Here is a 14,288-nt window from a genome sequence, read left to right on the forward strand (position 1 = left end):
GAGAGGAAGAGCCTTAAGTTAATGCAAAATAGCACACACATACACACACAGAAAAAGAAAAAAAAAAAACCCACCCCACGCACACAGAGAAGGAGAAAGAAGGGGAAAGGAAAAAAAAAAAAACCCCTTTGCTATTTAACTATAAGATTATCTGGGAAGAATAATGTATTTTTCTCTTTATTTCCTCCCTGCATACTTGCTGGAGTATCAGACTGGCACAGACCTTGATCCTTTTAAAAACAGCATTACAAAGATTTATAAAAATATCATTACAAGCACAGGAGGACCAAATTTGTTATTTATTGTTAATTTCCTACTGCATAATAACCCAAAATGCAAACTGACTGCAACAAAATTAAGCAGAAAATTAAATGGCCCTGGGTCATTGTAGGCACAGAATTCATTCTCTTGGTTGATCCATAGTTATGTTCTTTCTAATTTACTGAGCATGCATCGATGAACCTTGAGTCAGCTTGGTGACACGCGTACAATCAGCAATCAAAAAACGAAGCAATTTGCTGAAGAATGTCTCATTTACCCAGGCAGGGCTGCATATCTGAGCAGCAACCGCCACTACCTCCATTAATAATGAATACACCTCCAGCCACGGCAGATGGGCAGAGCAGCAGCTTCAGGCTTTGGCCCCTCGCTCGCCCGGGAGCCCTTCCTTCAGACCGCACCAGTCCGGCGCTGCATGGGGAGAAGTACAGCTCCCGAAAATAGCGAAACAAGCCCAGGAGGGAAAGGGAACCCGTGCCTTCCTGTTTTGCTGACAGATGGCTGGCTCCACGGCACGGCGAGCGATACCGGGAAGCTCCTGCCCTCTGCTTGCAACACACCATCTTCTGAGGAGCGAGCAACCAGTGACCACAAGCACCAGGGAGCAGCGTGCGGAGGGTTAGTGGGGTAGAAACAAAATTCAGGTTTTCAGTCGGAAGGGGACCCTGTAGGTCCCAGGGCTCGAGCACCAACTGTGGACAGCTGGTGGCCCCTTGGATAATAGATGTGCTGCCGGAGCAGGTAGTCCCAGCACAACCTGGTCCCCACTCTGAAGTATGGCGTGGGCAGCTGAGGTAGCCTCAGGTGGGGAGGGGACACAAAGCCTACAAGCTCTTTGTTCAGCCATGGTATGCTAGGTCACGTCTTCAGCTGGTATGGCTGGCTTCCCATCCTACCAAGCAGAGGCGCTAACTCTTTGCTGTTCCTTGTAACTGAGACACCTGCCCCATTAACCCTATTTCCTGGAATTAAAGATGCGTTTTCTTGATAGTTAGAAGCAAATGAGGATGTGGCTTGAGTTCCTACAGAAAGGGTTCAAACCTTATCCTAACCTTTTTAGCCCAACTTCCAAAATCTTTTTTCCAAATAAAATCTTCAACCTGCTACCCAACAAGCTGCAGTGGGAAAGCACAATAGCCATGGTCATATTTATTAATTTCATAAGTTTTATGGTCTCATCACTTGCTTCTGAATGTCATCAGTTCATCTGAGACCCAATATACTGCCGCCTTCCTCTTGCAAAAGCTGGCTTCCCTCACCAGGTCCATGCTAGACTTGCAAAAAGAGAGCATGTAGACTGCAGGACTGCCAACAGATAGGTTGGGGAACAGATTTTGGTCTGTGCAGTTTGCAAAAAAAGTTTTGTCTTCTCACAGAGCATTCTGCCTGTTGCACATGTACCATAGCACTGCTTAATATCCAATAATTCTCAGCCTTGCTTTATTCTGCTCTTAAACTTTTATATCAGACAAGCAATTTGTTTAACGTCTATATATAGTTCTCAGAAATGAGTACAGCCATGCAAAGCACAAAAAGCCACCTACAACTCAACAATTTGCATCAGTTCCTATGGGACTGAAGATCTTTCAACAGGTCCATTTTTAATGGTCAGTGGGAAATGCAGCTTCTCTTGCAGGAGGGAAAACCCTATAATGGTAGCCTGCTCAGTTACTGGAAATGTGGTGTATTTATAGCAGGTGATATGGTACAAGTGCTCGGTATAGTCCCTTATTTCTCCTGCAAGCATGACTGAACAAAAAGGAAGAAAAAAGAAATGCCTGTGGATCTATTACTGACTTTGAGGGTCACCTGGCTACTATTAATAAAGTTGATTACTACATATTTTTACACAGAGTACAGTGAACCCCAACCAACGAGTGAAAACATCCCAAGAAAATACCCACCAGAAGGGAGCCACAATCATGAAGGGCACTTTATTCTGACTGCACCTGCCTTCTCCCTATTGTTAGAGGAGTGACAAGGGGAGGAGGTGGCAAACGAGAAAATGTCCTCTATTTTTGTATTCCTGAATTTACCTGCCTTTGGTACGATAAGCTTTACAGTCAGCACTTCTGCAACTTAAGCAGCACACTTCTCAGCTGTACTCCTTCCTAACTCTCACTGCCATCAGACAGAATTAAGTTTGAAACACTTCCCAATTCTTAAATGGAGAGGTAAACTAGAGTATCGATTGTTTTGGGGTTTTTGTTTGTTTGTTTATTTGTTTTTAATGGAGGTAAACTGGAGTACAGTTTTATTTTTTTTAGTGAAATACTTCAAGGCTTGCTTTCTGTGAGGTTGGATGACTGCCTGTCCTGAAACAGATGCCCTCAGTCCTTAAAGACATGACTTCAGGGTTTATCATTGAATTAGGTGATTTTAGGACATTTGGCAAAGCTGATCCATTTCCCAGGGATAAAACACAGAGAGAAAATAGAGCTGGTGGAAAAGTGATGAGGGAAAGATTTTTTTCTCCTAACGATTACTTAGAATAATTAAGCATGGTTCCTAAATGTAGATTAAGATCCACAAGCACTAAGCAAATTGATAAAAGCAAAAAAACCTTTAAAAAATCCTAAAGGGGGTTTTGAATCCCTCCCAGGGAAAAATTGTACTCTAACACCACAGTGTCCTGTGATGGGACCTGGGGGTGTTGATTGACAGCTGGCTAAACATGAGCCAGCAGTGTGCCCAGGTGGCCAAGAAGGCCAATGGCATCATGGCTTGTATCAGAAATAGCTTGGCCAGCAGGGACAGGGAAGTGATCTTACCCCTGTACTCGGCACTGGTGAGGCCGCACCTTGATTATTGTGTTCGGTTTTGGGCCCCTCACTACAAAAAGGACATCGAATTACTCGAGCGCGTCCAGAGAAGGGCAACGAAGCTGGTGAAGGGTCTGGAGCATGTGTCATACGAGGAGCAGCTGAGGGAACTGGGGTTGTTTAGTCTGGAGAAGAGGAGGCTGAGGGGAGACCTCATCGCCCTCTACAGCTACCTGAAAGGAGGTTGCAGAGAGCTGGGGATGAGTCTCTTTAACCAAGTAATAAGCGATAGGACAAGAGGGAATGGCCTCAAGTTGCACCAGGGAGGGTTTAGACTGGATATTAGGAAGTATTTCTTTACAGAAGGGGTTGTTAGGCATTGGAATGGGCTGCCCAGGGAGGTGGTGGAGTCCCCATCCCTGGAGGTGTTTAAGAGGCGGGTCGACATAGCGCTTGGGGATATGGTGTAGTTGGGATCTGTCAGTACTAGGTAAAAGGTTGGACTAGATGATCTTCAAGGTCCTTTCCGACCTAGATGATTCTGTGATACCTGTTAAATACTAATGAAATTCCAGCTACCTTCAGCTTAGGCTTTGATTTAGCAAAGAATACATGACAGGACACCACCCCACCCACCCCACCCCCTCACCCACCTCTGCAATGACAGCAGTGCGTTGGGTTTGGCTCTGTGACTGTTAAAAGGTTTTTTACACTGGACTTGGGCATAATGTGTCTTGGGCTAAATTTTACGTACTAAGAGTAGAATTTACCTTTTTGCCTTTGGTATGGTAAACCTATGAATAGGAAACTATAACCTGTTTTTCCTCCCTTTCCTCCTCTGCTCTAGAATCAGCAGAAATGTCACTGACTTTCTGGAAAGCAAGAGAGCCCTATGTACAGATATAAGGGTTTGCACCAATCAACTTGATATCAGTTTGTAAATTAATAGATCTTTACAAAGATTTATTGAAAAGAACACTGTTTTAGAAATGTTTATGACATGAAATAACTGTCCGTTTTGGCAAGAAAAAGAATTGTTTTGCAATTTGTAAATGGTATCTACAGAATCAAATTTATTACTAGCATAAGAAGAGTGTATGACTTCACTGTCTTCAATGCAGTCACATTTATTTAGGCTAGCAGCTGATTTAGGAGCCTGAATTTAGAAGTCAAAAGCTGGGTGGGCAGCTGACCAAAGCAATCTTGCTCTCAAATGCTGAACATGTGTAGCTCTCATTTATAGCAAGAAAGGGATCAGCACCTACATGATACTAGGTATTTCTTCTATTTGGGAAGCCAAATAACTTCAAAGTTTGCCCCCTTATTGAAAGAGCTACAAAGCCCCCTTCAAAATTCTTTTTGAAATATCTTCTTTTCAGATACAGAACTATAAAACTGTATGCTTTCCTCTTCAGACTCCAAATAACAAATTCACAGATGAAGCTATTATAATGCTTTGGAAAAAGAATCAAATGTTGCAATCTTAAGCTAATTAACAATCAACACACAAAAAACCTGAAAGGCTATGTTGATTTTGTTTTAAATAAAGAAGCACTTAACTGACCATACTCAGTTAAGATTTTGGATTTAAATTAGTTGGCATTTTTCCATGTTACAATCTTGACCCCAAAGAATGGGCTGAATACGTGACTGACTTTCCTCCTTGCAACTCTCACTACAATATAACTTGTGCTATGTCTTAAGAATATTTCAAAATATGTCCTGCGAATCACTGAGGTACTGCTCCATTTATACGTGGTGCCAATTACAACCAGAAGTAGATCTGGGACCTTTTAGGATTCCAGGTGTAAATAGGAAGACATCATTGCAAGGTCAAGATTTTCTAATCTTCCAGAATACAGCAAATTAATTATTTGCAAGTCTTGGTTTATTATTTCATCTCCTGTTTTACAATGTAAATTCAAAAGTAAACCTCCTTGTCAAGAAAATGAATGCTTAGCATTTATACAGTGTTTTATCAGTTCAAACAAACGCGTAAGCATGTCAGTCCTTCTACAAACCCTGTTCTCTTAGGATATTAAAAAATTGCAAGATTGGGCCATTGATACAATTCAATGGAATGACCTAATCCAATGCCAAAGACTAGACATTTTGTTTTCTTCTGTTTCCCAAGCTACATATGCACTGACTTCTCTGGGACAACACGTGCTTCACGCTCAGCACAATGGACCTCACTTATGGTATGGAAATGAAATCACAAATTTTGACATTTGTGGGGCCACTTTGGACTTAAGACCAGCATACCCAAACTCAGAGCTGTCCCTTCATCTACAGATAGCTCTGCTTCTGGTGCTGCAAGGAGTCCACAAACGTACACCTCGTCCAGCTGCGTGTTTCCTGACCATCTGTAGGTGTAGCCTTGCTGCAAGGTCCCTGAAGGAACACTTCTGTCTTGAGTGTACCCCGTGGGGGCACATATGCTTTTCCATGAAGCCTCAGAACAGAAAATATGAGCGCTTACAAAGTCTGGAGTGGGGGAGAAGAAACCTTCTACAAGGGACCTGGTGTTCTGCAGGTGCTTTTGCAAATACAAAAAGAGAGGGGAACACACGTTCCTCAGCGGCAGCAGCTCTGGGTTAACTGTGATAAAACAAGCGAAGAGGCAAACCCCAGCCTCGCTTCCACAGCCACCGCGGGGAAAGGGCTGATTTCGCAACCCCTGCTTGTGCAAGCAGCCCCACGGCAGGAAAAGGGACAGCTCGCACAGGTCATTGGAGCAGCTGGCCCTAACGGAGCACTCCTGTGCGAGCATGTCTCGTCTTTGTGGTCTTTGACATGTCTCATTGGCTCCTCATCACACAGGCTGCAGCTTTGGCAAACTAAAAGTCCAAACCAACAACCAAAAACATAAAACCCCAACCCACTTCACAACCTAAATTGAAGAAAAGCTCCTAAAATGGGTCCTAGATTCAACCAACCACAACATATAAAGAGAAGTTTAATACATAAATCAATAAAGCAAAAACAGCTGCAGCCTGAAAAACACAGTACAGTTGAACACCTATAGCCTTTAACATACCTGACAGGAGAATTTGCACATTAACAACAGGTTAGGAGTGATATGTGTCATCATGTATGTGTCATCAGTCTTTTGGGTTTTAAGTTGGGAGTTGCATCTACCTGCAGAATGATAATACAGCTGCATTTCTAATTGCACCAGAGGGGCTCAACCTAGCAGCACAAAGCCTCTTGGATCCACCAAAGTCAATGAGTTTGAACCAACAACCAGGAGAAGAGATGAATAAAGACACCCCTGTAAATGTATTTAACATTTAGTTTCCTTTTAAACAAAAGACCTAATCTTTTTTTTTTTTTTTAATAGACTTTTAACTTCACTTACGAATGTGCTACATATGGCTGAACACACAACAGGAAGGCTGTTAAATACAGGTTAAAAGGTAGTATGTATTGCACAACCAGTGGAAATACTTGAAGAAAATTGCTAGAATCCTACAAACCAGTTTTAATTAAAAGCGTCCAATATCTCAGCAAGCAGCTGATAATTAGCTTTATTATTGTAATTTATTATGCTAGACTTCACAATCTCTGTGAATGACTCTACTTTAGAACCATTTTAATTCTATTTTTAATTTCCGCCTCATCACACAACTCAATGTAAATAATAACTACAAAGATGAGGGGTGGTCCTTTCTGAAAACTAAAAACTGAGAGTAATAATGAGCACTTCAGTGTCCTTCCACTTCTGTTTTCTTAAAAAAACAAACACTCCAGGTCTTTTAAAGGACTGCATTAAAACAGAAAAAAGGTTAAAACTAAGTGGATCAGTTTCTCTCCCTCTACACGAATCCCATATTCAGCTTTTTCTACAAAGTCTAGGGAGATGTTTAGTTTATTCAGTCGTTTCTCTATTCCTGCTTAGTGTAAATTCTGGTTAACTACACGAGTTGACAATACAATTATGAGCATACAGTCAAATTTCAATGGAAAGCTCCTGTCTGCAAAATGAAGGAAGCACTGTAATTCAACACACAAGATTAAGAAAAGAACTCTGCTAACAGTGCAGATGTGAAACATTTATACGTCTGGCACATGTAAAATTAATTTCCGTGTTAGTGAACAATTGTGGGGGTGTAAAAAAAGTTGTCTCAAAAATCCTACATAATTCTCTCTTCTTCGGGAATTCTTTTTCAAAGCACTGACAAATGATTAAAAGTGCATCTTCTATGCATGTATTTGTTTTGAATATGCACTATTCTTAGCATTCTACTGTGTTTGAGCTATATTCATGTACGAACTCATCGTTAAAGGAGGTAATAAAAAAACTCATCCTTTTATTGACTGTGTGCAAATTACTGGACTTAATATCACTGCAAATATGAAAAATGTTCTTCCTTCAAGTTTTTGAATTGCAACCTGAGTCATTATAAATTGTTTCCACAATATGAGAAAAATATGAAGGTAATTTTCCTAATTAAGACCACATTTTATTAACACATTAAACTCTGTCACCTTTATTCACTAAAAATCAAGCAGAAAAGTGGAATAAATTCACCATGACAAAGAAAATGCACACATTTCCATCTTGTAAATAAACTGACTGAAAAAAGGTGAGGTGTATAAATTAGGGCACTCAATCTAAGAATATAGCACATTCTCAAGTGGCCAAATTGAGCTCCTGGATATTCTTCCAGGGCTCTTACTTGAGAGAAGGCAAGCAGCAGATGCAAACCTGTACTTTTTGTATCCATACATACATGATTTAAAAAGCGTAGGATGTCCTTAGCACAGCATATCTAAATACACAATAGAGCAAACATAAAAGGATCCCTTTATGTCTAGAATTGTTATTGCCAAGTATCACCAACTATATATCAGTAGTCAAGCTGTCCGAATTATAGCAGGTTTCAATAACTGCTTCACGATCACAGAATTGCTTCCTAATTTCCCTTCAAACTGTTCAAGCTGTTACGGATTATTAAAGGACATTATCAGCCTGAATAGACGTATTAGAGATCTGTGTGATCTGCCCCCCACAAAATAAACCTAAAAATATCTCCTAAAATTACTATAATTGAAATGAATTAGCAAGTTTCTCCACACTACATGTTTGAGTTAACTCACTCTGCTTTTGCAAATATTTAGGACCCAATCCACTATGGACATTTCCAGCTTTATACTGCAATTGCTCCACTGTGTTCAGTGAGTTGACACAAGCGGGAAAATGAAGCAATGCAGCGGGGAGTCAGATCTATCTTACAGAGCAAGTTTCTCTTTTACTGCGAAAGCTAGAGCAATTGGAATCAGAAGAAGAAATGTAAATCTTTCACATGAAATACACTTCAAAATAAGCTAAAGGAGTGGACAGTTCCCATAGCTTAAAAAAATGTGACAATTTCAGTGCGACCGCTCTTCAAAAACTGCAGTCTGAATGGCCTTTTGAGGCATTTATACAAGAAGCGTGAACGTGCCATGCAGGTCCCAAACCTGCACTGTCCTATTCCCATGAATTTGCAATGGTACAAACAGAGCTAAGAACATGTATGTATCTCTTCAGGACTAGGACCTACCTTTGCAGTCACCACACTGTGTTGGTAGTGACCTGCTCAGTGTAAAAAAACCCTGCAATCTCGTCTTGTTCACCAGTTTAAAGCACAGAGGAAGGTGTGTCTTAGAGGAGAGGGTGAGGCAGAAGCTGTTGAGCTTTTAATGAAGATGCATCACAACATACCCTCGGGGGCTAACATAATTCTGTTTAAATTTAGGGAGCAAACAAAACTCTTGTTGACTCCAAGTTGTAGTTATGTTTAGGTATAGATTACAGACGTTGGGACAACAAAGCACAGTTGACCTTGGAAGCAGGGAGTTTCCCAGCTAAGTCAGTCCTTTTTGCTGGATAGCCACTAGGGAGATAAAACTCCTGCAGCTACATTGGATGAGTGGAAGGTATTTAGACTCCTGTTTAAAAGTTGCCGTAAAGCTGACAAAACTGAGGCTGCCTATCTTGTCCCAGATGGAGTTCACACTCGTCTCTAAATGCTGTTCCCCTCCAGCAGGAGAAAACAAATAATCTTTGTATTACAGAAAAAAATACCAGTGAGGAATAGGTCTTTCCTCTTTTGACTCTTGCATTGAGTTGTAAGCATTTAAAAAGGCTTTCCAAAGAAACGTAGTCCCAGAGAAACTGATGAGAGCCCTTACCTTTCACTCCACAACTGACATAATGTATTCCCAGTATCCTTCTGACGGTATCTAGCAACTGCATTTAACCCAACAGCATTTGTCCAGCAGCACAGCCTTCTCCCCTCTCATTTTTTTTTTTTTTTTTTTGAGAAGGATTTTGAGAAGAAAGAACCATTCCCAAAACTTTCTTCCTGTGTGATTTTATACTTCCTAGAAAAGTGGGTTTTATCTCTTGGGAGGGGAATTCCAAGGGAGCCCACTACAGTGCCAGGAGCGCATCCCACCTTATGCTCGTAAGGATGACAACTTTTTCCAAAGATTGCATTATTGCTACACTACATTTTACTACTTTACTATGTTTTCTTTGGTCTAATTCTATTACTTTTAATAATAGTAGAAAGTAATGACTGGTCAAAATGTAATCAAGTACATATGTGAATCTTGACTGAAAAACAATATAATTCACTATGGACTCAGCTCTTCTTGCACATAAAACAGGAGTGGGGAAAAAAAAAAATCCCACAAGTCTTCAGTGGAAGTTTTTCCTGACAAAGAGCCACACAATTAGGCTGTGATCCATGACTTTTGATATCCTCTGGACTTTTTAAGAAAACATTGCCAAAAACGATCTGCCAGAACAGCATACAATTCATTATGCCCTCGTTTTCTGTTGCTGAAATACAGACTGGACCCATTTTCTTGTTTTCTGCAAGATTGTGGTGTTAGTGTTAAGAAGTACCTAAGCTCAAATAAAATATGTCTGGAAATGTTTTTGGCTTCATTTTGGAGTTAACCAATTTTAATGATGAGAAACAAGTTTTGCATTGTTGTAAAACTCTGTGGATTGATTCTCCGCTTACATTTCTGCATTGCTATGCAGTGGAAGCAGCAAGCAGACCAGGTTTTTGGTATTAGGGTCCACAACGGAAAGGAAAACTGCTACAGTAATGCCGAGATGGAGACTATTGCATTTTTTATTGTACACTGCATGTAACACAAACGACAAAGGTGTCATTCATGCTTATATAAGGAAACATGCAACCAGACCATTCCCGGAGTGAGCACTGGCAGCCGGGAGCTGAGGTGGAAAGTCACAGGTGTATGACAAGCTTGTCTCTCTACGGCAACTCGTGAATATGGGACCTGCTAAAAATACACCAACTTGCTTTGCTCACTTGGAGTTAGGTAGCCACCCTGAGAAGTACTCAGCTGGGATAAATGATACATACAGAATCAGTGTCTACGCTTCTCCAGTTACTGGGAGTATGAATGGCAAAGAGACAAGAGTCCTCTGCCCTGTCTTCCCATCATTATGTTTTTGCCAGAGAATTAGTGATTCCTCTTTAGTTACCGGAGTTCACCAGTCCTTCGTGACTGAATTAGGACAGTCAGTACAATTCCACATCATGCCTCTGTGTTCCTGTTGCTTCCCCTGGAAGCCAGACCCAGGAGGTAGAGGACTCTTGCAGGTATCAGTGCATTAGGTTTGAAATCCTGGCTCCTGAGGATGTCCAGCGCTGGACTTCCACTGACTGCAGTCTGGTCAATCTTCTCACTTGGTGGATAAACCTGCCTTCTCCTTGGCTTTTTATCTTAAATTTAGCTTATCTATAGGAATGTAATTTCTAATTTTTTTTTTATAAACTCACAGTATAAAGTTCTGAGTTTAGAACTTTACTCAAAAAAAACCCCCCAAACCATGGAAAAGAGCACATGGATAGTCACCACTATTAATATTTGTGAGAAAATCTTTAAGGCTGGAAGTGAGTCTGGGATAATAGAAACATGAACTAAGGAAAGTGCAGTGGTCTGCAGTATTTTGGACACTTCCCCCATGCAGTTCTGCTAAGGAGAGCTATGATAAGGACAGCTATCATTTTAAGAGTTCTTGGTCTTGCACTTGGTCTACGCTTAGTTTCTCATGTCCACATGCAGCAATTTCAAATGTTTTGATAAAGCAATAAGACATACAACCATCAAACTAAAACTTGGTAGAGCTTTGCTAAGGATTGAGGGGGGGGGGGGGGGGGGGGGACGGGCATACAGCAGTCTAAGCAGTATATCCTGTATTTTTTATTCATTTTTAAAACAAACATTTCTGAGTTGAAATCAAAGCAGAGCATGTCAATATTAGAAAGAAGCTTCTGCATGTGAGCAATGATACCTTTTGGAAGAGGGGCACACTATGAACTACCATATGTTGCTGTTATACTAAACCCAAGAAGAGGAATACTGGGCACTTTCGTGGTAACACAAACAAATTCATTCTCACTTTTTTGACTTACAATTTCCATCATTAGAGAAGAGAAAGAAGAATAAACAAAGTTACCTAAGAGCAAAAATTTGGTTCGAAAAATTCAGAAGCAACTACATTTTCACATAAGAAAGCCATCCCATCCTTAATTTTTGTATTTCACAAAGACTCTGAACACCTTAAACTGTGCTATTCATTAGTAAGACAAGAGAGCAGTGCCACAAGCCCCTCAGAACATGCCCCTGCTTAGCAGATTCAGATAAAGTCTTTTGAAGTATTTGGAAGGAATTTTAGTACTCATTTCTAAATGCAATATATTAATATGCTTTTTCCTTACATTTCAGTGATCATTTATAATGTTTAATAGAGAACCATACTACATGGTAGTCCAGTATGCACGTAAGTTACAATTGATGTGAGCAGTCAACTGAAGCTAACGGAGTGAGTCTTTGAAAGGGTTTGGCCCTTATGATGCATTACAGCTTCCAATTTTAAAACTAGACTATTAAAGTCTAGCAAATGGGTTGTTGAGGTGAATGCATGAAATATAATCAGGATTAGATACCTGGTTTATCTCATTTGGGTGTTTGTTGGATGGATGGACAGTAAATGCATATGGATGTAACCCTGGTAGCATCTAGCTATTGAAAAGAAAAATACCCAGTCAGGAAGCTCTCATTCTGACTTCTGATCCCCACACAAAGTCCTCTGAAAACACTGCATGCACTTATATGTGTATGCAGACTCAGTGCAAGGAAAAAAAGAGAAGAAAAAAAAAAAAAGAAAAAAGAGAAAAAGAAAAAGAAACAACATTCTATTCCTCTACAATACTTTAAATAGTTTAAGCCAGTGGCCATACCAGTCTAAAAATTCTTGCATTCCACAAAACATCACTTTTTTGAGATAATTTGGAATCATAAGCTACAAATTTTTTTTTTCTGACACAGTATTACTAACTTTTAACAATTTTGGAAGCAGAATGCTTTGCACAATGTCTGGCAGCGTTACCATACCTTCTAGACCAAGGTAGAAAAGTAATCCAAGAAGTAATCAGGTTTCTTGAAGCACAAAATTAAAAGTTTCCTTAGAATCGACCGCTGCAGTGGGAAGTCGTTTCTTCACACGCACAGTTTCTAACTACGGGCATCTTCTTTAGTAACGACTACAGGGCGAAACCGTCCCTTCACAGAGAGGGTAACTTTGCAGAGCAGGGCGAAAGAAAACCTCCAGCTATGACAGGCTGTATCGCAAAGGAGGAAAACTTCTGGTGGCACCGCTATTCGGAAGTCAGCAACTTCTCCGTTCCCCTCAAGCGCACAGGGGCTGCTAATTTTACGAGTTCCTAATGGCTTTTACAGCCTCCATACCTGCCTCCCCTCTGCGAATTACAGGCGCAAGCGATTTGAACTCGAGCTTTGAATGACCCGAAGTGCCGCGGCTGACTCGAGAAGGCGAAAACAGAGCGGTGCGCACCCGCTCCTGCGTGGGGGCGACGCTCCCGCCTCCCCCCTCCCGTTTCGCTCAGCGAACACCCCTTCTCGGCCAGCTCCTTACGGCTACTCATCTCTGAAATTTTAAGGAAACGCTCCGAAACGCCTGGATTACACTCAAAGTGCCGCGCAATGTTTTCAAATTTAAAAAAAAAAGGCAAAAAAAAAAAAAAGCGGGTGGGACGGGGAGGAGGGGAAGGATGGGATGGGACGGGACGGGAGGACCTGCCTGTTGGGCTCCGCAGTCTCCTACTTTACGCTCCCGGCAACTTCTCCCCGGCAGCGCCGGCCCCGCCGCGACCCCTCCTCACCCCCGCGCCGCCGCCGCTCGGGGCTGACCCCCCGCCCACCCCCGGCGCCGGGGCAGGTGCCCGCCCGGGACCCCCCGCCCCGCGGTACCTGCTTACGCGGCGGCGGGGGCCGGGGCCGGGGCGGGCGGCAGCTGTGGCGGCGCGGCGCCGCTCCATGTGCCGGCGCTGCCCCGCGGGCGGCGGCTCCGCGCCCGGTCCCTCCCCCGCCGCTCCCGCCCTCCCCGCCCGCTCCGCACCCGCGCAGGTGCCGGCGCCCCCGCCCCGCAGGTGCGGCCGCCTGGGCCGCCTCCCGCGGAGGGGTTTTACCTGCCGAGGGGCTCTGGCGGGGCGCCCGGGCCCGAGAGGTCTCTCAGCCGGGCTGGCAGCGCCCGGGCCCGGCGGGTGTCACCCGCTGTCAGAGGCAGGCACCCACCCGTGACGCCTCGGAGCCACGGCTGGAGCGGACAGACCACCCGCCTTTACCTCCGCCTGGCCAAGCGCTCCCCGGGCAGAACCCGTCCCACGCTTTTAAAGCGCTTGAGGTCAACACCGCGGCACCAGAACCGAGGTAACTTACTCAAAATAGGTGGCAGAGCCAGTCACTGAAATCCAGCCCTTACGCTTCAGTCCAGAGGGCACGGTGAACCCGGCGGAAATTACTCATGTGCTTAAGAATTAAGCGCATATGCACTCTGTGGAGGATCAGGATCTCATTTCTGCTGGGCTTCAGTTCCTCATCTGCAAGATGAGGATAATAATACTTCCTTTCTCACATCCTACCCTTATCTGTGCTCTCACATAAAAAAAAAATTATGCATAACTTTATGCACGTGAGTAATCTCATTGATTTAAAAGGGCCAATTTGGAGATGCAAAGTTAAGCAAGCATGTAAGCATTGGAAAGATCAGGGCCTTGTAATGCAAGCTCTTCGAACAGAAATCGTCTATACTTACTAAAAGTTTATACTGTACAATAAAATGAGGTCTCCAAAGCTAAGCTGGGCTTCTTTTAGAACAGAAATGGCAAGACAGTACCTGGAGATTTATTTCAG

At 42.7% G+C, this 14,288-nt stretch overlaps 1 protein-coding gene across 12 annotated transcripts in view; it reads right to left on the minus strand.

Moving 5' to 3' along the window:
- The window catches only part of IKZF1 (IKAROS family zinc finger 1), a 73,509-nt gene extending 59,546 nt beyond the window's left edge, over window positions 1-13,963 (minus strand). For 6 of the 12 annotated variants that reach the window (XM_074825508.1, XM_074825502.1, XM_074825495.1 and 3 more), the window contains exon 1: window positions 13,177-13,254. The gene's annotated coding sequence lies outside the window, so the exon portion shown is untranslated. Of the gene's footprint in view, window positions 1-6,081; window positions 6,141-12,470; window positions 13,141-13,176; window positions 13,255-13,346; window positions 13,424-13,564; window positions 13,657-13,720; window positions 13,740-13,814 lie in introns of those variants that run through there. The other 6 variants (XM_074825461.1, XM_074825516.1, XM_074825475.1 and 3 more) reach the window with 6 other exon arrangements.
- Window positions 13,964-14,288: the final 325 nt, after the last annotated feature.

This window comes from Strix aluco, chromosome 1, assembly GCF_031877795.1.
Source record: "Strix aluco isolate bStrAlu1 chromosome 1, bStrAlu1.hap1, whole genome shotgun sequence".
Classification (NCBI taxonomy): Eukaryota; Metazoa; Chordata; class Aves; order Strigiformes; family Strigidae; genus Strix; species Strix aluco.